Source organism: Manis javanica, chromosome 3, assembly GCF_040802235.1.
Source record: "Manis javanica isolate MJ-LG chromosome 3, MJ_LKY, whole genome shotgun sequence".
Lineage (NCBI taxonomy): Eukaryota > Metazoa > Chordata > Mammalia > Pholidota > Manidae > Manis > Manis javanica.
Genome location: NC_133158.1, coordinates 169,062,691 through 169,089,051, shown reverse-complemented (window position 1 = coordinate 169,089,051; position 26,361 = coordinate 169,062,691). Strand labels below are relative to the sequence as shown.

The 26,361-nt window shown below is 36.1% G+C and overlaps 1 protein-coding gene and 1 pseudogene across 3 annotated transcripts in view; both read right to left on the bottom strand.

The window, feature by feature from the left end:
- NCK1 (NCK adaptor protein 1) overlaps nt 1–26,361 on the bottom strand; it is a 167,028-nt gene that overhangs the window by 58,851 nt on the left and 81,816 nt on the right. Inside the window, exon 2 of one of the 3 annotated variants that reach the window (XM_017654848.3) lies at nt 1,662–1,721. The exons of the other annotated variants lie outside the window; for them this stretch is intronic. The gene's annotated coding sequence lies outside the window, so the exon portion shown is untranslated. The remainder of the gene's footprint in view (nt 1–1,661; nt 1,722–26,361) is intronic. 3 annotated transcript variants of the gene reach the window in all.
- The window catches only part of LOC108393773 (uncharacterized), a 62,770-nt pseudogene that overhangs the window by 9,154 nt on the left and 27,255 nt on the right, over nt 1–26,361 (bottom strand).

Below are 26,361 nucleotides of genomic sequence, written 5' to 3'. Positions count from 1 at the left end.
ACATCACATTTTCCTTTCTTGAATTTAACTTTATCTTGTAATTATATAAAATATTTACTATCAAAATTTAAACTATCAAACAAGGTACAGAGCAGTCTGTTTCCACACTCACCTCTCTTTTCTCTCTCTCCCCCCACAGAATAACCATTTTTTATTTGTTTTGGTTTATTCTTCTGTTTCTTTTTGAATATATAAGGAACATGTAAATTGGAAATAATAAATTTCATGTCCTCCCACAACAAAACATGTACACATACAGAGATGAGGCACACTATGTATACTGTCTGAACCTTGTTTTTATAGTTCAATAAATCCTGAAGATCATTCCAGAACAGTATATGAGAGTTCTTTCCTAATATTACTACTACTCTAACTACTGCACAGAACTTCATCATTATAGAAATATCACAGTTTCCTCAACTAAACCATAATGACAGATGAGTTTTTTCTATTCTTCTTGTATTAAATAGTGCTGTAATGAATAGTCTCATATATGTCATTTAGTTTTTGTCAGTGTATACTTTGGGTAAGAGTCACTGAAGAATGCTGAGTTGAAGATTTATATATTTTTGTGAAATATTACCAAATTTGCTATCCATAGCTCCATGAATTCTCAACAATAGATGAGTGACTATTTCTTCACAGCCTTGCCAACAAACTACAGATTTTAGCTAGTTGGATATATGGTATTTCAGAGCAGTTTTTACTATATTTTTTTATTATTGTGAGATTAATACCTTTTTCCAAATTTGAGGACATTTGCATTTGTTTTTCTGTGTGGAATACTCGTTCCTATCTTTTGCCCATTTTCCTAAGGTATGGCTTTTTTTTTTTCAATGTTTAGCTCTTTATATAGTAGGAATATTTGCCCTTTGCCTTTAATTGCAAATTTTTTCAGTTTGCCATTTGTCTTCTTAACTTGGTTGTTGTATTTTTTGGTCAAAATATTAAACACACATTTCTTTGAATCAGTAATCTCTATACTACAGGAAAAAGTTATACCCAAAGTCATGTGTATAGTAAGAATGTGTGGTACAGCACTTCTAGTAATAGTGAAAAACTGGGAATGAAATATACACTGACAGTGTCTAAATTTTAAGTACTGATGCGGTAAATGTCCAAGAAATATTGGGTAAAAAAATGCAAATTCCAAAGCTATGTGCATATGATTTTATTTTGAAAAACATATCCTATGTTTGTCTCTGCATAAAAAAAGTTCTAGGATGACATACATCAAACTATAAACAGTGGGAGCTTCAGCGGTAAGATTGGTAAGACTTTCAGTCCCTACTCCACAGATATGTGTGCTTTGAATATTTTAAAAGATACACATAATTTTTTAAAAACACATATAAAGAGAAAACCAGCTAAAAGCTGGCTAAAAGGAACTGGCATCCAGAACACAAAGTAGGGGTGAGGAAACATGGGGTAGGTCTGAAGGGAAAAAGAAATGTGAGAGAAGCAGGTATAAAATTAAATCTGCTTTATAGTATAATCACAATTAGAAACAATTAGAAGGAAAAAAACACTTATAACCCAACTTTGTTTTGATATCCATTTTTTCAGTTAAGTACCAGATAAAAAAGCTAACTTGAATTTAGAGCCCAGATAGAAACAAGGTATCTTTAAACACAAGAAATAGAGTGAAATGACATACTTACTCTACAAGAGGGACAGCAATTGAGGACGACTGAGAAAATGTTTCCCATCTTATGCTTATTCTGGAAAGACAGGCAGAAACATCTTAACTATTTTGACAGCCTTCCTTTCTTGCTCTCTTTAGTCAAACTTAGTTCGAATTATATAAATATGAAATGAAGTGACTCCACTGTACTTTGACCCAGCCCAGAGGCCTGGCTGGTACAGGCTGTCATTTAATATTCTATGTTCCCCTACAAAAGCTTCAGTTCCACGTTTCCAACTACAGTCATATCTGCACTTGGATGTCCTGATGCCTGCTCTTGCTTTCAAGAACAAGATTCCTGTCCTTCTGTCTCTGTGTCCTTGTACCTGGCACCTGACCCCAGAAGCCTTACCAGCCAGTGTCCAATTCCTGCCTTGACATCAAGTGCTGGATTTCCTTTATAGAATCTGATCTGCCTATTTTGATCCCACTGACTTCCTGCCCTGCTCTGATTATATGAACTATCATGGACCTTGGACTTGACACTAATTCCAGTTTAAAGTACTCTCATCCTGCTTATCTTTTCTTCCTGGGCTTATTTCCTGATCAGTTTGTTTTTCATATTCACCTCCAATCTCATTCCCAAACTGGACCTAGTACACACTTGATAATACTCATAGACTTTCCTGATCTGATTAGGACCAAGAATAAAACAAGTTGGACTTAAAGAGCTCAGTCATTTCAATATGCCTCTAAGGACAATACAGACTTTACTGTTCTGGGGATCTTCATAAATGATACCACTTTGTATTGTAGGAAAGGGATCAGCATATTCAGTTGAAGAACACCTATTGGTTTAAGATCAGAGGTTTACACACCCTTACAAAGGCTAGGAGTTGTTAAAAATATTTAACTCTTTCCCAAGGAATGTTTAATGAGTGTTAATAATTCAAGTAGTACCCTAGCATTTTCCTCACAATAATCCTTTCAAGTATTACAGTCAATTTACAAAGTATTATACAGACACTAAGAATTTGAATGGCTTTTAAACCTTGGGAGGTAAGTGGTAGAAACAGTGAAATGGGAATCAAATGCATTATTTTCACTTCATTGGAGTTCATGTATTTTTGATACCATGCTTGGCTCTTAAAGAGCAGAAAAGGTGGTTGCATGTCATAAATGCAGAGAAACCAATTACCTACTAAACCAGCGAATCTCAAAACTCCTTTACACTCTTAAAGACCAAAGACCCAAAAATCTTTTGTTTGTATTGGTTAGGTCTATTAATTAATTACCATGTTGGGAATTAAAAATGAGGAAAATGTTAGGATTTTTAAAATTCAATGAAATGCAATCATATTTAATCCAATACGTTTTAACATAACACATTTTCACGAAAATTGTATTTTCCAGAACAAAAACATTCGTGGAAAGAGAGGCATTATTTTGCAGGTTTGCAAATCTTTTTAATATCTGACTTAAGAGTAGACAGGTGGATTCTCATATCTGTTTCTGCACTTAATGTACTGCAACATATTTTTTTGACTGAAAAGAAAACTTGGGACTCATACAGATATGTAGCTGGAAAAAGGAAGAGAACTTTAAGAGTCTTTTCAAGATAATTATGGATATTCTTTCTTGGTACTACACCTAAAGTTGACAAGCAGTAGAGTTCCTTAAAGACTAGTTTCTAATGTGGAATCTTAACCTTTATCAATGAACTTTCCCATACTGTTATATTAAAATTCATTGGCCTAAGTATTTTTAATTTCAAGGAAGATGGGTGTAAGCCCACTACAAACTCTCTCTCCAACTGATTACTACTAAAATCTCCAGAAAAAAATAAAAAGAATCAGCTACCTGAAGTCTCTGAAAAGTAAACATTATCAGGCAGATTGGGGAGGGCAATCAATCTGAAAGAAGACCAGTACAATAGATTTCCTTTTGGTTATTCCCGCATACTTTACTTTCAGGCTTTGACTCAAATGCAGGCAGAATAGAAAATTGTATAACAGGTTCAGTCAGGAAAACTCAAGATAAGCTCATCTGGCTGAAAGACAGGGGGAAAAGGCTCTTGAAAAAAGTGTGGGTTAAATCCCGGTCCCAAGACCAGCTATGCTGTGGACCTGCACTGCTGCCAGAATGGTGTAGACAGCCCATGCATTAAGACTCCCAGAGAAAATCTATTCCTCTGGATTGAAGGAAGCAGAAAAATGGATCAGGTGATACAAAGAATTTGGGGTAAACACGCATTTTCTCTCACCACTTCACGCTGAAGGCAGGCAAACAACATCAAAGACTGAAACTCATAATAAGAGAACCCAATCCAGGAAGAAGGGTTACTGGGAGCTGGAGAATATTCCCATGAGAAAAGAGTTGGAAAAGGTAATCTATAACAAAGACTCTCTCCTTAACCAAACTCTAGTCAGGTTCCTCTGAGCCCTCTTCTTGACTGGGCCCCAATCTTGGCCTAAAAACCTCTCAGTATAAATGATTGTGTCCACCCTCTCACACTAACAGACTTGAAAAAACACTAACATGGTTTCAAATAGCTTAAGGCTGGCTGTATCCCCTAGGATGACAACTCCAGCACCACCACCCCCATAAGTTCCTGCTTGAGAAAGTTCAATGATACTATGAGAATTTACTATTTATTCCAGCCAAAACTTGCTGATAGGCAGATAGGCCCCTCACCCTCCACTCCCACCCTTAGAGCAGTTACTTAAGAGAGCATGAAATTATAAATACTGTCTCTGCCCTTTTGAGAAACTTCTACCACCTAGAACTGTCTTCTCAAGGACTTGAGAGCCACTTCTTTAAAATGTAAACACTCAAGGATATAACTCTCATTCTTACTCTCCAACTTTGGTGGGCATCTTGCTCTAATTTGTACTACTGTCTCTTGTCAAAAATGTAAGAGAAGTTTGTTTCTCCTCTGGATAAGTAACAATTTCAAACACAGATGGCCTAGCCACACAGTGCCTTTCCCTTAGCATACCCTAGCTTTTAAAAAGTTTGCTGCCTTTTATTTTGGTGAATGAATTCAGTTCAACACTGGACTCTTTTCTTTATTGTAGTATTTGTTAAATAAACTCTATCCACACCACTTTAACTAGTGTCTAGCTTTTAATCTTTCACATCTATAGTTAGAGTTATGAGCCAACAGCAATACTGGGCTCCCAAGTTGGGCATGCATGGAATATCCAAAGCAGTACTACAAAGGCACTGAGAACTGAAGTACAAAATAAACACCATCCAAGTCCTAATCCATCCCTGATTGGTACAGATGGAAGACAGACTCAAACCATATAAAAAAATGAAACTGATACCAGAACTACTGCCCATGATAAAACTTGGTGTGAACCTAGTAACATTGATGCTGCTAAAACAGGAAAATCAACATTCTCCAAAGGATTTTAGATTTTTAATAGGATCCAAAGTCTTACAACATAATATTCAAAATGTTCAACATACAATCCAAAATTATCTAACATACCAAGAAGGAGGAAAACCTGGCCAGCAAGAATTCGAAGAAAAAGACAACCAACAGATGCTAACCAAGAAATGATGCAGATGATGGAATTATCCAAAACCTTAATGCTTTAAGATTTTACCGATAATTCATGAGGTAAACCTGAAACAACTGTCCAGATAAACCTGATCTGAGATTTAAATAAGATCAAATGGAAATTTTAGAACTAAAACCCACAATATGCAACATAAAACTTAATTGGAGAGGCTGAATAGTAGAATCAGGATGATGGAATGTACTAATTTCCTATGACTGTGGCAACAAATTACCACAAACTAGGTGTTTTAAAATAACAGAAACTTATTCTGTTATATATCTGAAGGTTTCTATCAAGGACTCAATAAAGAAGTCTAAAATCAACTGTTGACAAGGCTTTATTACATCTGAAGGCTCCAGAGAAGAATTTGCACTTTGTGTCTTTCAGCTTTTGGTGGCTGTCAGTCAGGAAGCCCTAAAACTCTTGCCTCTGTGGTTACATTGCCTCCTCTTTTTATATCAAATCTCCCTCTGCCTCACACTTGTAAGGACAGTTGTCACTGGATTTAGAGCTCGTCAGATAACCCAGGCTTAAACTCCACCTCTCACAATCCTTAATTAAATCACACCTTTTGCCACATAAGGTAATATTCACAAATTCCAAGAATGGACATAGCTTTTTGGAGGCTGCCACTCAACACATTATAATAGAGGAAAGGAAGACTGTGAACCTGAAGACAGATCAATAAAAATTACCGAATCTGAGAAACAGACAGGGGAGAATATAATCTGAAAAAGAGCAGGGCTTTAGGGACCAGTGAGACAGTGTCAAAACAGCTACTAAGCACATCTTTGGAGTCCCAAAAAAGATACTGCAGCAGAAAAAATACTTTAAGAAATAATGATTGAAATTTTCCAAAAATATATCTATGTTTAGAAAGATATAAATCTACACATTCAAGAAACTAAGCAAATCCCAGATAGGATAAATTCAGACCATATCTAGGCACATCATAATCTAAGTGCTAAAAAACAGATAAAAATCTTGAAGCCAGCAGAGGAAAACAAAATTATATTCAGGGGGCAGTGGTTCTCAATAGAAGATTATTTCACACCCAAAGGGATATTTGACAATGTCTGGAGTCATTTTTGATTATCACAGCTGGGAAGATGGGGCCAGGGAGGGTGCTACCAGGTAGAGGCCAAGGATACAGCTGAACATTTTACAATATACCAGACAGCCCACCACAATAAGGAATTATCCAGTCCAATGTGCTAAGGTTTGGAAACCATGATACAGGGGGCATTTTCAAATGACTAAGGATTTCTCATTCAGAAACCATGAACCACATCTTTAAAATGCTGAAAGAAAAAAATCAACAACCCAGAATTCTATTTTCAGTGAAAATATCCTTCAGGAATGAAATGAAATAAAAATATTCTCAGATGAAGAAAAACTAAGCCGTTTTATTGCCAGCAGACTGCCTCTAAAAGAAATGCAAAGGAAGTTCTTAAGGCTGAAAGAAAAATGGTATCAGAAGGACACAAGAAACTTCAGGAATGAAGGAAAAGTAATAAAAATGTTAGTAGCTGGGTGAATAAATATAATAAGGTTATCATGAGGGTTTCAACTTATGTAATTCATATGACAATTATTACATCAAGTGATGAGGGCAATGGAACCTATGTGGTTATAAGGCTTTATGTACCATTAGAAGTGGTAAAATGTAAACTCTAGACATACATATGAAAAACCATATATATATATATATAGTACAGTATAATCTTTAGAGCAATCACAAAAAAACTAGGACAAAGTAATATAGTAAAAAACCAGTAAATACAACTAAAATGGATACTAAAAAAAAAAAATCCTCAAATAATCCAAAAAGACAGGAAAAGGAAAATAAACAGATAACAATAAAGCTCAAACATATCAATGATTACATTAAATAAGTGGTTTAAACAGACTAATTAGAAGACAGAGAAATTGTCAGATTAAATTAACAAACAAGACCCACTGCGTTCAGAAACCCATTTCAAACATAATAGTATACACTGACTTGTATAACTTAGAAAGATCATGCAAACACTAATCAAAAGAAAACTGGAGTGACTACATTAATATCTGACAAAGTAAATTTCAGAACAAGGAAAATTACTGGATATAAAGACATGAGTTAATGAGGAAAAGGTCAATTCATCAAGACAACAATCCTAAATGTATTTATGTGCTTAACAGAGGGAAATTAGTAAATATTTTGAACTGAATAAAAATGAAAACACATTAAAAACCTGTTGGATGTGGCTAAAGCTGTGCTTACAAGGAAATTTACTGCATTAAAATGCTATTAATAAAATGTTAGAGAAGAACAAAGGTCCCAGATCAATTATGTAAGCTCCCACCTTAAGAAACTAGAAAAAAAAGAGCATATTAAACCCAAAGAAATAAGGTATAAAGACCAGAAATCAGTGAGACCGAAATAGAATGTAACAGAAAAATCACTGAAACCAAAATATGTTTGAAAAGATCAGGAATGATAACTCTCTAGCAAGAATGACCAAGAAAACAAATGACCAATGTTTGAAATGAGAGAGTATATCATTATAGACCCAAAGACCTTAAAAATATAATAATATACCACTGATATGGCCTGATCCCCTCCCTCCCCAACAGTTCATGTTAATCCTAACCTCCATAAATTGATGGTATTATGAGACAGGGCCACTGGGAGCTGATTTCATCATAAGGGAGGAGCTCTCACAGATGAGATTAGTGCTCCTATAGAAGAGATTTCAGTTCCACAGAGCTCCCTAGCCCCTTCCACAGGCCCAAAATGGAGTGACTTCTGTTAAGTCCCACATCAGCAAACCAAGACTTAACATCTAACGTAACTACAACTTCATCCTCTCCCAGGAATGTAACCTTTAACCAGTCAATCTGGAATTACCTCGTCAGCACCAGTGAGGTAATCCACACATACGCCCTTTCCATCCCACATAGGAAGGAGATCTTGTCTGAAACAATCCACTCTTTGCTAGAAACTTCCTTTTTCCACTCCCTTCTGCCTATAAAAGCCTTTCATTTTGTAAAGCTCTTCAGAGCTCCTTTATAGCTGCTAGATGGGATGCTAACTGATTCATGAACTGTTGAATAAAGCCAGTAAATAAGATTCTTAAATTTATTCAGTTGAATTTTACTTTTTAACAATGATAAAGGCCATTCTGATGAAGTCTCAGCTGAAAATGAGGAACATGTTACTGCAAACCGGCTGGAGGAGAGGTGATCCTTGTGATAAAATGGCAAAGAGCTTGGCTGAATTGTGCTCATTAGTGCTTTTGTGGAAGGCAGAACTTGTGAAGATGAAATTAGGTATCTGGCTAAAGCTGTGTAAGCAAAGTGCTGAAGGTGAAGCTTGGCTTCTCTTGAAACTTACAGTAAAATGCAAGAACAGAAATAAAGATGGAATTGTTAAGTCAAAAGGGAAGCAGAGATTTAATTTAAATTTAAAAGTTGGAAAATTTTCAGTCTATCCATATTGCAAAAAGTGAGACAGTACACTAAAGGTATGGCTAAGGGACCCTTTGATAAAGAGATTAGTATGAGTGTGAAAATTGGGCTTAATCAGCCATCTCAGGAGGGAATGAAGGAAGTTTGTCAACATTCTTAGATTTTATAGGATGGGCTCATACAGCTGTTTAGCTGCAAATACAGGAGTCTTAAAGACAAGGGAAAAGGGACCCCAAAGGCAACTCAGAGATCATTAAGGCTACCGCCATGGAGGCCAGGCCAGTAAAGCCACTGGTGTGTGATTCCAGGCTGGGGAAAGCGGCCTCAGGCTGTGGCCAGCAAAACCATGGGGCACAAATATTTAACATCTAATATGTGAATACTTAGTATTTTTACATAAACAAAATATTTGAACAGACACTTCACAAAAGATACAGGTTCTCCCACTATCTCAAAGTAGAGCATTCCTATGAAACCTTTCGTAAGCCAAAAAAACAAGAGTATCCCCCACTTTCCAAAAGTTCAAGTTACACCACTGCACTTTATGAAAGACCTACGTTAGTATCTGTTTTTGCTAACAAAAAGAAATGTGAAGAGGATTTTCACTTTTAAGAAAAAAATCATTACCATACCAATGTAGGTCTGTACTGGCATAACGCAGCAAACTTTCAGAAAGCGAAGGGTATATACTGTATATGGATGGCATATAAGCACACGAAAAGATCCTCAGTATTATTAGTCATTACAAAAATGCAAATTAAAACCACAAAATGAAACCACTACATGGTTATCACATGGCTTAAAAAAAGAAGGGGGGTAGAGAAGGAAAAAAATAAAGGGAAAGAGGGAGAATAACAGAAATAGACTGACAGTACGAGGTACCAATGAGGACACAGAGCAAATGGAACTCATACATGGCTTGTGGGAAACATACACAACTTAGAGTAACAGTTTGGCAATTTCTTATAAAGTTAAATATACACTTACCATATGATACAGCAATCTCACTGAGCCAGACTTAAAAGGCTACATATGACATTCTGGAAAAGGCAAAACTATACAAAGACCACACCAGTGGTTTTCACAGGTTAGTGGTGGGGGGAGAGTTCTACAAAGGATGAAGGAATTTTTTTTTCTTGAGAAGGGGTTAAGGACTGTTCTGTATTTAGACTGTGGTAATGATTACATAACTCTAAAGAATGTGTCAAATCTCATTCTTACTTAAAAAAGTGTGTATCCTACTACATGTAAACTAAAATAAATACATAGCATAAAACATTCATTAGTTTTATACTTTAAATGGACTTATTTTCCAAAATCGTATCATCACACAATATAATGTCACTTGAGTTTTGCAGATCTTCCAAATGCTGACATTTCATTATAAAGTATCACAACATTTCATGCAGCCTCTGGAAACTGCAGAGTGAATATGATATTAACACCCAGTATAATGAAAATGGTTTTGGCCTTATAGACTCCCTAAAAGGTCCAATTCTTTAGAGAACAGCTAAATATGGAAGCAACATCTGGCCAAACACCTAAAAAACCTGTTCTTCCTTAACCTATTTACAAATTCATTAGGTGTATCTACATATTAGTGACACTAAGTCAGCAAATCGTTTTATCAACCATATTGTATATTATAAGTAAACTGTAAGGAAGGGCACTATTTACTATATATATGTGTCATGGTAAGTTCGACCACTGTTGGCAAGCCAGTTGTCAGATTCTGAGGAAAAAGTAAGGAACCAGCTAGTGATAGAAAAAACTTCTAAAGAGAAATATATCATGCTAACACAAATGCAATTTTAAAATCTGCTGCACTTTAACACATAACTTGACAATTTCCTGTTTCTGATAAAAATCAGCAGAGTGACAATACCCAAGTGACTAACTCCGGAAGTTTGGTTGGGCTACTGATGTTTCAGTAAACAATGAAAGGGGGGAAAAAATCTCCAAATAACTAACTTCAGAATGCTGTAAGTAATACAAAAAATTAAGGCAATACTTAAGATGATTTTATTCTGTTCAACGTTTTAAACTCTATTACCTTGTCAAGTAACTTTAACTGTTAAAACACTCTTACTATTGAAACATGGATAAGAATCCCACCATGAGGAAAATAAAAAATGACAGGCTAGTTAGAAATAAAAATTATTTAAAATAAAGGCTTTTGGCACAAGAACAGACACATAGATCAATGGAACAGAATAGAGAGCCCAAATATAAACCCAAGCATATGTGGTCAATTAATATATGATAAAGGAGCCATGGATATACAATGGGGAAATGACAGCTTCTTCAACAGCTGGTGTTGGCAAAACTGGACAGCTACATGTAAGAGAATGAAACTGGATTACTGTCTAACTTCATACACAAAAGTAAACTCAAAATGGATCAAAGACCTAAATATAAGACATGAAACCATAAAACTCTTAGAAGAAAACATAGATAGGCAAAACTTTCTTGAATATAAACATAAGCAACTTTTTTCTGAACACATCTGCTTGGGCAAGGGAAACAAAAGCAAAAATGAACAAATAGGACTACATAAAACTAAAAACTTTCTGTACAGCAAAGGACATCATCAGCAGAACAAAAAGGCATCCTATGGTATAAAGAGAATATATTCATAAATGATACATCCAACAAGGGGTTAACATCCAAAATATATAAAGAGCCTGCACACTTCAACACCCAAAAAGCAAATAATCCAATTAAAAAATGGGTGGAGGATCTGAACAGACACTTCTCCAAAGAAGAAATTCAGATGGCCAATAGGCACATGAAATGATACTCCTCATCGCTAATTATCAAGGAAATGCAAATTGAAACCACAATGAGCTATCGTTTCACACCAGTTAGAATGACCAACATCCAAAAGACAAGGAACAATAAATGCTGATGAGGATACAGAGAAAAGGGGAACCCTCCTACACTGCTGGTGGAAATGTAAACTAGTTCAACCATTGTGAAAAGCAATATGGAGGTTCCTCAAAAACTAAAAATAGAAATACCATTTGACCCAGGAATTCCACTCCTAGGAACGTACCCAAAGGAAACAAGATCTGATTCAAAAAGACATATGCACCCCTATGTTTATTGCAGCACAATTTATAATAGCCAATAAATGGAAGCAACCTAAGTGTCCATCAGTAGATGAATGGATAAAGATGTGGTACATATATACAATGGAATATTATTCAGCCATAAAAAGAAAACAAATCCTACCATTTGCAAGAACATGGATGGAGCTAGAGGGTATTATGCTCAGTGAAATAAGCCAGGCAGAGAAAGACAAGTACCAAATGATTTCCCCCATTTGTGGAATATAACGATGAAGAAAAACTGAAGGAACAGAATAGCAGCAGACTCAGACTCCAAGAAGGGACTAGGGGTTACCAAAGGGAAGGGGTAAGGGATGGGGGGAGGGATGGGGGAGGGTGGCGGGGGAGGGAGGGAGAAGGGGATTGAGGGTATTATGACTGGTACACATGGTCGGGGTGGAGGGGGGAGTCACGAGGAGACAGTGTAGCACAGAGAAGACAAGTAGTGACTCATCTTACTACGCTGATGGACAGTGACTTCAATGGGGTATGGGGGAAACTACTGATAATATGAGTGAATGTAGTAACCACAATGTTTTTCACGTGAAACCATCCTAAGAGTGTATATATACCAGTGATACCTTAATAATAAAGAAAAATTTAAGAAACCAAAAAATTAAAATATAAATATCTTATCTTCCCCATCTAATTACTAAATCTATTTATTCCAATGTATAAATAGCCTTTAGTCTCAAAGTTAATTAATTAATTAATTGAAATTAAGGCTTTTATTTATTTTTTAAGAATAAGTAAAAAAAAATGCCATCACAGCCTATCCACTTTCAGAATTATCACTGTGAAAAAATTCCCAGTACGAGAAAATATAAAACAACAAAGGCAAAAAATCCCAGGCATACCAAAATTCATTCATTTACTCATTCAACAAATGTTTGTTGTTATTACAGAGCAGGAGGAAACTGAGGTAAGGCCTGAGGGTAAACAAAGGCATATCAAGCAAAAACTTCATCTTAAAAAATACAGACTATAATTTTATTTCTTCACCAACTTATACAATTAATGCCTCATACACACAAGGTGTTTCCTTACATGATTTTGTCAGCTACCACAAAATTTTACTCATTGCTCTCTCTCAATTACAATAAACTATACCATGACCACATTAAGAACATTACCACCATTCTAAAACCTGAATAACATTTTATATAAAGAAGCCATTATATGGTACCACTAAATATAATTGTAATTACATACCATAATACACAGTATGTACCTATAATATATAGTGTGTATATATATATATTTATAGCAATAGGTATAGAAAGAACAATCTTGATAATACTGCTAAGTTATGAGCAGTTATAGTACAAACCACCAACTATGAAAAAAGTATACCATAATGAAGAATTTAATCTCATAATTAATACAAATGTAAACACATTATTCTAATCCTTATTGTACTACATGGCAATTAAACATAAATGGGTTGGTAGTTGACTATAACCGTATTTTTTAAATTGTGGCAAAAGACATATTATGGGCTGAATTCCACATCCCCACAAATCTCCACTAAACTTCTGGACCTTAGAACAGGATTATAGCTGGAAATAGTCTTTAAGGAGAAAATTAAAAAATGAGGTCATTAGAGTTGGCCCTCATCCAGGATGACTGGCATCATAACAAGAAACAATTAGAAAACAGACACACAGTGGAAAGACCAAATGAAGACACTTGGAGACGACCATGTACAACCAACCCAAGGAGAAATGCATCAGAAGAAACCAACCTGGCTGACAACCTGACCTCAGACCCTAGATCGTTCCAGAATTTTGAGACAATAAATTTTGTTATTTAAGCCACCCAGTCTATGATACTTTGCTATGGCAGCCAAGTCTGCAGCACTTTGTTATGGCAGTTCTAGTGAACTAAAACACAAAATTTATCATCCGAACCATTTTTAAGTGAACAGTTCATTGGCACTAAGTACATTCTCAGTGTTGTACAGCCATTATCATCGTCCATCTCCAGGACAATTTTTATCTTGCAAAACTGAAACTCACCCACGAAACACTCCCCATATAAATCAACCGCCAATTAAACATGAGAAGAATAAAGTCATTTTCAAACATGTACTCCCCCCAGATTTAATTCCAATGTGTCCTTACTCAGAAAACAACTGGAAGACATGCACCAGTAAAACAAGGAGTAAAGCAAGAAAAAGGAAGACATACGATTTAGGAAGCAGGCAAACTAATGAAGAAAGGAAAAGGCAATTTCCATGATGCCAGCAAAAGTAAGCTTAACTCTGAAGCAGATCTACAGCAGTCCAAATTGGAGCAGGGTTCCAGGATAAAAAGAAAAAAACCTGATAGATTATCTGACAGATATGACCATGTAAAAAATTACACAAATGAAAATTTTATAGAACTGCTGGAGAATGTCAGAGGCTTAGCTATAAGTTCAAAGAAAACTTTAAATGAGAACCTTGTAAATTTCAATAAAAAATAAGTTACACATGAAATTTAATCACAGAAGGTGGGTGAGCTATAAACAACACATACATCGCTGTATGGTCATAACAACAAAAACACTGAATAGCAAATATATAATTTTATCAACAGAACAGGAGCCAAGGAAGACAGCTTAAGATAAATGAAGACATTTATTTTAACAGAAAATCAGCAGATGTCTAAATTTAATGAACCAAAAGATAAGAGACATATGTTTTATCAAAGAAATAAATTAACATAGTTTAAAATGTCAAATAGTGCTAAAAGGCCTATAAATTTAAAAGTCCTTTGCCCTCGTCTCCTATTTTCCTCCCCCTTCCCTTAAGAGTTAATCACTTTCAACTCTTTTAGCTCTTTATTCTTGTTTCTTCTGTTGTTTTCAGGAACAGCTAAAAAAATGGAAAGTGATTACTTCTGGAGAGTAAGAGAGTAGAAAAAAGAGGGGGAGAGCAAAGAAGTGCTATTTTTCTAATAGGCCTCTTAGCACTATTTGATATTTTAAACTATGCTGATATATGACTTCAATAACTTAGAAATTAGTTCAGAAAACTGCAGCGATCCCTTTTTTAAAAAGTCAAAAATTAAGTAAATCAAAATAGCTGACTTTTAAGCTGTACCAGTACCCTTTCTCTTTCTTTTTCTAATATTATCTTAACCTCCTTCTGAGAAACTACCCTCTCCAAACCCACCTCCCACCCTCCAATTCTATTTCAACATCCTAGAGATTAGATTCCATTTGGGGGACCAATCTAATATACATCACTCCTCAAACATAATCATTCCTCAATCTAGATTTTTCATTTGATAAACCAAAAATTACCTTTCTGTTAACACAAATAGGGTCAATATATAAGACAGTAATAGGCACATGAACTGAAAAAAAAGAATTACCAAATTTAAAGTAGAGAAGAACTATGAGAAAAGATGGGAGTATAGAAGGCAAGGTAGAAACCTCCTCCCATACACACCATGGAGCAACTATAGCAGATACAACTAACCCTAAAAACAACCTAAAGACTGCAAAACAGACCATTTATAACTGGTGAAGAAGAATAGACCCCACAGAGAATGGTAAAATGGCAGAGTTGCTATTGAGCAGGACCCAAACCCTTCCAAACCCCAGCCCACAAGGGTGTGAGAGAGGAAGGACCAGGGAGGAGATGAGTGCTCAGGAATCTGCACACCTGGCCCTGAAGATCTGCTATGGGAACACACTGCACTGGCCTTTGATGATTAATGGGGATGGACACCAGGGAGATTTGGAGCACTCTGGGAGGGTGGACTCCTGTTGTTTGTGGAGGATCACATACTACAATGGTCCCACTGAGACCCCCAAAAAAGGCAGCAGTTTGAAAGATTTGGCAGCAGAAGGAAGTGGGCCAGATGTGTGGGGACTGAAGCGAGCTCTCTGTAGAGGAGAAAGGGCAGGTGGATGACACCTCCCCAACCTTCCCACAGCTTAATTGGTCAGAGCTTGCAGGAGCCAGTCCCAAAAGCTCCATCCACCTTGCTGGTGGCTCAGCCCCACCAGCACTTCATTTTACACCCACCATGCTCACCCCACTGACCCAGCAGCACTGCCACTGTTGCCTGGCAGGCTGGGGATGGCCCTGCCCACAATGATTCCAGCAGAAGCACTGCAGCATGGCTCACAAAGGGCCCCCAGAAGGAGATCAGCCATTGCTGGCAGACAGGTAGAAAGGTGGTCCCAAGCACCACCCACAAACAGCAACTGTGGCCAAAGGAGAACCAGGCACTGGTGAGCAGAGAGTCTTAGGCTTTTGGGCACCACAACATGTCTTCTTCATAAAGCCATTACTCTCAAGACCAGGAAGCATAGCAGATCTGTCTAATACAAAAGAAACACAGAAGCCCTGACAAAATGAGAAGGTAGCGGAATATGTTCCAAAGAAAAAGAATAGGATAAGACACCAGAAAAAGGGCTAAATGAAACAGAGATTACCAATCTGCTAGATAATATGTTGAAGGAACAGTCGTACAGATGCTCAATGACCTGCAGAAAAGAACTGATGACCTCAGTGAGAACTGCAACAAAGAGAAGATCTGAAAAAGAGTCACTCAGAGCTGAAGAATACAGTAATTGAAATGAAAAATACAAAGGAGGGAATGAATATAGATTGCTGCAAGTAGAGTCAATTAATGAAATGGAAACCAGAGAATAGGAAAACAATGAAGCTAAGGAACAGAGAGAAAAAAATATCTAGAAATAAAAGAATGCTGTAAGAGCTGTGTGACAGCTCCAAATGAAACAATATTCTCCTAACAGGGGTTCCAGGAGGAGAAGAGAGAAAAAAAGGGATAGAAAGTCTCTTTAAAGAAATAATTGTTGAAAACTTCTCCAATCTGGGGAAGAAAATAAGATACCCAGGTCCTAGAAGCACAGAGAGCCCCTAACAAAAGGAATCCTATGAAAACAATACCAATACATACAGTAAGTAAAGGAGTGAAGATTTAAGATAAAGAAAGAATCTTAAAAGGAGCAAGAGGCACATAGTCACTTCTAAGGGAAGCTCCATAAGGCTATCAGATTTCTGAGCAGAAACTTTACAGGCCAGAGGGACTGGCATGAAATATTTAATGTATTGAAAGGGAAGAACCTGCAACCAAGACTCCTCTACTGAGCAAGGTTATCATTCAGAATTGAAGGAGAGACTAAAAGTTACCCAAATAAATAAAAGTTAAAAGAATTCACCCCCACTAAGCCAGCCTTACAGGATATGTTAAAGGGACTCCTGTAGATGGAAATATATTCTTAAATCTAAATATTTTTCATCAGTGAAAATAAGCCTACAGCAAAGGTAGTAGACCACTTATTTTATTGATGAAAAATATTTAGGCTTAAGAATATTTCCATCTACATGCATCCCTTTAATATATCCACTAAAACTGGTTTTTGCTACTTTTTTTTTAACTTCAGACTTGCTTAGTAATTTTGCTGTAGGTTTAACTTACTAAGTAAGTATGAAGTTTAAAAACATAGTGAAATCAACTGTACACAAAATCAGTCAAGGAATATACACAAAACATGTAATCATGACATTTAATACATGAAGTGCGGAAGAGAGAGAAAAATGAAAAAAGAACTATTTTTAGGTGGAGTTCAAAATACACAGTGACCATCAGCTTAATATAGACATGTATTTAGGAAACTATGAACCTTATGGTAACCACAAACCTAAAGCCCTATGATACACAAAAAATAGAAATCCAAACATAACACTAAAGAAAACCATCAAATAACAAGAGGTGTAAGAGAGAAAGAAAGGATCAGAGAGGAACTACAAAACAACCAGAAAACAATAATGACAATACATACATACCTTTCAATAACTACATTAAATGTAAATGAAATGAATGCACCAATCAAAATTCACGAAGTGGCAGACTACATAAGGAAATAAGACCCATCTATATGCTGCTTACAAGAGTCACGTGAGACCTAAAAACATATGTAGACTGGAAATGAGGGGATTAAAAAAATTGGGAGAATGAGGCAGGAGTAGCAATACTTATATTTGACAAAACAGACTTCAAAACAAAGAAGGCAATGAGACAAAAGAAAACATTAAGTAATGATAAAGGCATCAGTCCAACAGGATAAAACCATTATAAATAAATATCTATGCACCCAACATAGGAGAACCTAAATATGTAAAACACATACTAACAGAATTAAAGGGAGAAACAGATTGTAACATATACATTTTAGAAGGCTTTAACATGCCACATACATCAACAGACAGATCAAAAGACAGAAAGTAAAGAGACACACTCAACAACACACAATATCAGATGGACTAAAATTAACAGATATATACAGAACATTCCACCCAAAAGCAACAGAATACACATTTTTCTTAAATGCACATGGAATGTTCTCCAGAACAGAACAAATATTAGGCCACAAAAAGAGCCTCAATATATTAAAAAAGACTGAAATTGTATCAAGCAACTTTTAAGACCATGATATGAAACCAGAAATAAATTACATGAAGAAAACAAAAAAAAAGAACACCATGAACAAAGGAAGACTAAACAACATGCTTCTAAATAATCAATGGATCAATGAACAAGTCAAAGAAGAAATAGAACAATACATGGAGACAAATGAAAATAAAAATACAACACTTCAAAATATGTGTGATGCTGCAAAAGCAATTCTAAGAGGGAGGTACACAGCAATACAGGCCTACCTCAAGAAACAAGAACAATCCCAAATAATCAGTCTAAAATCACAACAAATTAGAAAAATAACAAATGAAATGCAAAGTTAATAGGAGGAGGAATATCATAAAGGTCAGAGCAGAAATAAATACATGACAAATAACAGAACAAAAAAAAAAATCAATGAAACCAAGAGCTGGTTCTTTGAGAAAATAAACAAAACAGACCAACCCTTAGCTAGATATACCAAGAAAAAAGAGAAAGGGCATATAACCAAAATCATAAATGAAAAGGGAAAGTTACAATGGACACCACAGAAATACTAATAATTATTAGAGAATGTTATGAAAAATTATATGCCAATAAATTGAACAACAGAGAAGAAATGGACAAATTCCTGGAAAAGTACAGCCTCCCAAGACTAACCAAGGAAGAAGCAGAATATCTGAGCAGACCAATAACAAGTAGCAAAATTAAACTGGTAATCAAAAAACTCCCAACAAACAAAACCCCAGAACCACATAGCTTTACAGCTGGATTTTACCAAACACTTAAAGAAGAGCTAATACCCATCCTTCTTAAAAGTACTCCAAAAAGAGGGAATAATTCCAAACTATGAGTCCAATACCACTCCAATATCAAAACCAAGGGTACTATAAAAAAATGAAAATGACTGACCAATATTCCTGATGAACATACATGTAAAAATCCTCAACAAAATGTCAACAAACCGACTTCAAAAATACATCAAAGGGATCATCCATCATGACCAAGTGGGATTTACTCTAGGGATGCAAGATGGTACAGTAATTGTGTATCAATCAATGTGATACACCAAATTAATAAAAAGGATAAAAAACATGATCATCTCTATACATACTGAAAAAGCACTTGACAAAATTCAACATTCATTCATGAGAAAAACTCTCAATAAAAATGGGTATATAGGAAACACACCTCAACATGGGAGAAGCAATGTATGACAAACACACAGCCAACATCATATTCAATGGTAAAAAGCTGAAAGCTTTTCCTCTAAGATCAGGAACAAGACAAGGATGCCCACTCACCACTTATTCAACATAATACTGGAAATTCAAGCCATGGCAATCAGACAAGAAAAATAAATAAAAGGCATCCAAATTGGTAAGGAAGAAGTAAAACTGTCACTGTTTGCAGAAGACATGATACTATGTATAGAAACCCTTAAAGACTCCACCAAAAAAGAAATATTAGAATAACTGGATTCAGCAAAGTCGCAGGATACAAAACAAAATTAATACACAGAAACCTGTTGCATTGCTGCTGTATAGTCACAAAAAACTAGCAGAAAGAGAAATCAGGAAAAGAATTTCATTTACAACTGCACCAAAAAGAATAAAATACCTAGGAATTAACCTAACCAAGGAGGTGAACGACCTGTACTCTGAAAACTGTAACATACTGACAACGAGACAAATAAATGGAAATTATCCCATGCTCATGGACAGGAAGAATTAATATTGTCAAAATGGCCTTCCTGCTCAAAGGAATTTACAGATTCGGTGTAATCTCCATCACAATACTAATTGCATTTTTCAGTGAATTAAATCAAATAACCCTAAACTTTAAATGGAACCACAAAAGATCCTTGTATAGCCAAAGCAATCCTGCAAAAGAAGAACAAAGCTGAGGGTATTACACTCCCTCACTTTAAGTTATACTACTAAGGTAAAGTAATAAAAACAGTATGGTACTGGCACAAGAACAGACCCATAGAAGAAGGGAAGAGAATAGAGAGCACAGACATAAATCCTTGTGCATATAGTCAATATACAATAAAAGCCTTGAATATACAATGGGGAAAAGACAATCTATTCAACAAATGGTGTTTGGAAAACTGGACAGCTTAATTTAGGAGAATGAAATTGTATTACTGTCTAACTGAAATTGTATAACTGTCTAAAATGGTTTAAAGACCTAAATATAAGACATGAAACCATAAAAACCTTAGAAGAAAACATAGGCAAAAACCTCTTGAACATAAGCATGAACAATTTTTTCCTGGACACATCTCCTTGGGCAAGGGAAACAAAAACAAAAATGAACAAGTGGGACTACATCAAACTAAAAAGCTTCTATACAGCAAAGAACACCATCAACAGAACAAAAAGGCAACCTAGTATGAAAGAATATATTCGTAAATGATTTATCTGATAAGGGGTTAACATCCAAAATACATAAAGAACTCATGCCTCAACACCAAATAATTATAATAATAACCTGATTAAAAAGTGGTCAGAGGACCTGACCATTTTCTCAAAAACAACATACAGAAGATGGTCAACAGGCATATAAAAAGATGTTTCACATTACTAATCATCAGAAAAATGCAAATCGAAACCACAATGAGACATCACTTCACACCAGTTAGAAATGGCCACTATCCAAAAGACATGAAATGTTGGCTAGGATATGAAGAAAGGGAACACTCCTACATTGTTGGTGGAAATGTCAACTGGTTCAGCCACTGTGGAAAGCAGCACAGAGTTCTCCTCCAAACTAAAAACAGCAATACCATTCAATCCAGCAATTCTACTTCTAGGAATTTACCCAAAGAGAACAAAATCACTGATCCAAGAAAGATACACACACCCCTGTGTTTACTGCCACACAACAGCCAAGATATGGAAGCAACCTAAGTGTCCATCAATAGATGAATGCATTGAGAAGATGAAGTACATATACAAAATGGCATATTATTCAGCCATAAAAAAAATAAAGAAATACTGCCATTTGCAACATGGATGGACTTAGAGGATATTGTGCTAAGTGAAATAAGCCAGGTGGAGAAAAACAATTACCATAAGATTTCACTTATTTGGGGAAATTAAAAACAAAACAAAATGGACAAGAACAGAAGATTCAGAGACACTGAGAAGTGAATTGTGGTTACCATGGGAGAGGGGTTGGGATGGGTGGGTGGGGAGGGCGAGGGGTTGGGATGGGTGGGTGGGGAGGGCGAGGGTGATAAAAGGGCACAAAAATTCTCAATCATAATATCAGTTGATCACACAGCTGGTAGTACAGCATGGAAAACACAGCCAATGATTCTGTAACATCTATGTTACAGTTGTTAACATGTTGACAGATAGCAACTGTACTAGTTGGGGTGAGGATTTAATAATGTGGGTAACTGGTGAACCACTATGTTGTATACTTGAAACATATAAGATGGTGAATCAACCATACTTCAATGAAAAAAACTAATATAAAAATTAATTAAGGAGTTACAATGTCTACATAAAATACTCCAGATTATACTAAGCAAATGCAAAATTAAATTATCACCAAAGTCAATAAAGGGATAGACAAAGAGTACAGAATATGATATCTAATATATAAAGAACAGAGGAGGAAGAAAAAAGAGGGAAAAAAGAACCTTTAGATTGTGTTTTTAATAGCATATTGAGTTAAGTTAGACTCTTAGATAGTAAGGAAGTTAACCTTGGACCTTTGGTAACCACAAATCTAAAGCCTGCAATGGCAATAAGTACATACCTATCGATAATCACCCTAAATATAAATGGACTGACCAATCAAAAGACATAGTCACTGAATGGATAAAAAAACAAGACCCATCTAAATGTTGCCTACAAGAGACTCACTTTAAACCCAAAGAAATACACAAACTAAAAGTAAAGGGATGGAAAAAGATATTTCATGCAACCAATAGGGAGAAAAAAGCAGGAGTTGCAGTACTTGTATCAGACAAAATAGACTTCAAAACAAAAGAAAGTCACAAGAGACAAAGAAGGACATTACATAATGATAAAAGGGTCAATCCAACAAGAAGATATAACCGTTACAAGTATCTACATGCCCAACACAGGAGCACCTACATATGTGAAACAAATATTCACAGAATTAAAAGGGGAAATAGAATGCAATGCATTCATTCTAGGAGACCTCAACACTCCACTCACTCTGAAGGACAGATCAACCAGACAGAAAATAAGTAAGGACACAGAGGCACTGAACAACACATTAGAACAGATGGACCTAACAGACAGCTACAGAACTCTACACCCAAAAGTAGCAGAATACACATTCTTCTCAAGTACACAAGGAACATTTTCAACAATACATCCCATACTAGGTTACAAAAAGAGCCTCAGTAAATTCAAAAAGATTGAAATTGTACCAACCAGTTTCTCAGACCACAAAGGATGAAACTAGAAATAAATTACGCGAAAATGAAAAATCCCACAAACACAGGGAAGCTTCACAACATGCTCCTAAATAACCAATGGATCAATGACCAAGCAAAAAACAGAGATCTAACAACATATGGAGACAAATGACAACAAAATTCAACACCACAAAATCTGGGATGCAGCAAAGGAGGTGCTGAGAGGAAAGTATATTGTGATACAGGCCTACCTCAGGAAAGAAGAACAATCCCACATGAACACTCTAAACTCACAATGAACGAAACTGGAGAAAAAAGAACAAATGAGGCCCAAAGTCAGCAGAAGGAGGGACATAATAAAACATGAGAGCATAAATAAATAAAATCAACAAGAATGAAAAACAGAAAGAATCAATGAAAGAAAGACCTGGTTCTTTGAGAAAATAAATAAAATAGATAAACCCTTAGACAGACTTATCAAGAAAAAAAGAGAGTGTACTGACATAAACAGAATAAGAAATGAGAAAGGATAAATCACTACAGACACCACAGAAATACAAAGAATTATGAGAGAATACTATGAAAAATTATATTCTAACAAACTGGATAACCTAGAAGAAATGGACAATTTTCTAGAAAAATACAACCTTCCAAGGCTGATCCAGGAAGAAACAGAAAATCTGAACAGACCAATTACCAGCAACGAAATTGAATTGGTAATCAAAACACTACTTAAGAACAAAATCCCTGGACCAGATGCCTTCACTGGTGAATTTTATCAAATATTTAGTGAAGATCTAATACCGATTCTCCTTAATGTTTTCCAAAAAGTAGAAGAGGGAATACTCCCAAACTCATTCTATGAGGCCAGCATCAGTCTAATACCAAAACCAGGCAAAGACACCACAAAAAAAGAAAATTACAAACCAATATCCCTGATGAACATAGATGCAAAAATAATCAACAAATTATTAGCAAACCAAATTCAAAAATACATCAAAAAGATCATCCATCATGATCAAGTAGGATGTATTCCAGGGATGTAAGGATGGTACAACATTCGAAAATCCATCAATATCATCCACCACATCCACAAAAACAAGGACAAAAACCACATGATCATCTCCATAGATGCTGAAAAAGTATTTGACAAAATCCAACATCCATTCATGATAAAAACTCTCAACAAAATGGGTACAGAGGGCAAGTATCTCAGCATAATAAAGACCATATATGACAAACCCACAGCCAACTGCATCAAAAAGAATAAAATACCTAGGAATAAACCTAACCAAGGAAGTGAAAGACCAATACTCTGAAAACTACAAGACACTCATGAGAGAAATTAAAGAAGATACCAACAAAAGGAAACACATCCCATGCTCATGAATAGGAAGAATTAATACTGTCAAAATGGCCATCCTGCCTAAAGCAATCTACAGATTCAATGCAATTCCTATCAAAACACCAACAGCATTCTTCAACGAACTAGAGAAAACTGTTCTAAAATTTATAGAGAACCACAAAAGACCCTGAATAGCCAAAGCAATCCTGAGAAGAATAAAGCTAGGGGGATCTCACTTCCCAACTTCAAGCTCTACTACAAAGCCACAGTAATCAAGACAATTTGGTACTGGCACAAGAACAGAACCATAGACCAATGGAACAGACTAGAGAGCCCTGATATAAACCCAACCATATATGGTCAATCAATATGATAAAGAAGCCATGGACATACAATGGGGAAATGACAGCCTCTTCAACAGGTGGTGCTGGCACAACTGGACAGCTACATGCAAGAGAATGAAACTGGATTATTGTTTAACCCAATACACAAAAGTAAACTCGAAATGGATCAAAGACCTGAATGTGAGTCATGAAACCATAAAACTCTTAGAAGAGAACATAGGCAAAAATCTCCTGAATATAAGTATAAGCAACTTCTTCCTGAACGCATCTCCTAAAGCAAGGGAAACAAAAGCAAAAATGAATTCATGGGACTACATCAAACTAAAAAGCTTCTGTACAGCAAAGGACACCATCAACAGAACAAAAAGGCATCCTACAGTATGGGAGAATATATTCATGAATGACATATCTGACAAGGGGTTAACATCCAAAATATATTAAGAACTTATACGCCTCAACACCCAAAAAGCAAATAACCCAGTTAACAAATGGGCAGAGGATATGAAGAGACAGTTCTCCAAAGAAGAAATTCAGATGGCCAACAGACACATGAAAAGATGCTGCACATCACTAATCATCAGGGAAATGCAAATTAAAACCACAATGAGATATCACCTCACACCAGGAAGGATGGCCAGCATCGAAAAGACTAAGAACAACAAGTGCTGGTGAGGATGTGGAGAAAGGGGAACCTTCCTACACTGCTGGTGGGAATGGAAGCTAGTTCAACCATTGTGGAACACAATATGGAGGTTCCTCAAAAAACTAAAAATAGAAATACCATTTGACCCAGGAATCCCACTCCTTGGAATTTACCCAAACAATACAAGTTCTCAGATTCAAAGACATATGCACCCCTATGTTTATCACAGCACTTCTTACAATAGCCAAGAAATGGGAGCAACCTAAGTGTCCATCAGTAGATAAATGGATAAAGAGGTGGTACATATACACAATGGAATACTATTCAGCCATAAGAAAGAAACAAATCCTACCATTTGCAACTACATGGATGGAGCTGGAGGACATTATATTCAGTGAAATAAGCCAGGCAGAGAAAGACAAGTGCCAAATGATTTCCTTCATTTGTGGAGCATAACAATAAAGCAAAACTGAAGGAACAAAATGGCCGCAGACTCAGAGACTCCAAGAAGGAACTAGTGGTTACCAAAGGGGAGGGGTGCAGGAGAGCGGGTGGGGAGGGAGGGAGAAGGGGATTAAGGGGTATTATGTTTAGTACACATGGTGTGGGGAATCACAGAGAAAACAGGGTAGCACAGAGAAGCAAATAATGAATCTGTGGCATCTTACTACACTGATGGACAGTGACTGCACTGGGGTATGGGTGGGGACTTGATAATATGCGTAAATGTAGTAACCACATTGTTTTTTCATGTGAAACCTTCATAAGAGTGTATATAAATAATACCTTAATAAAAAAAATTTTTTTTAAAGATACTTTAAAAAAAGTAATGCACTATCGAATACGGAGCTCTGCTCAAATTTTAGGTTTAATGCATTTATAACAAAATAGGTAAGACTGAATGTGCTTAATACATTTTCAACCAATAAGCTGGAAAAAGAAAACAAAGTAAACCTAAAAAAAGTCTAAGTGTATTAATTATATATTTTTATTTTCTATTAATGTTGTGACATGGTAGGGCCCTCTGGACCCAGGAGTGACTTCCTTCCCAGGGTTACCTAATTCCTAGAAATAGCAAACAGTTTGCCCTCAGGGACATTTTTGATATACAACCAACCAATCCAGAGCCCATAGTTCCAACCATCTTCTTTAAAAAAAAAAAACAAAAAAAACACACCAAGCCAATATTCCCACTGCCCTCATCATCCCAGGGCAAGGTATCAGACAATTAAAGACCACCCCTATCACCCAGAGCTACAAATTACTCAAACTATCCAATCCTAAACTTGCTCCAGCTTGCCCATCCTGTGTCATTGATTCCTTCCCCAGAAACCACAATAGAAGTTCTGGCCCATGCTTTCCCCTCTCCCCTTGTCCCTTCTGCCTTCTGACCAAACTTGTTGCTTCCCCATATGGCCCTGTGCATCATGGAGAGGGATGTTGTACCTCCTG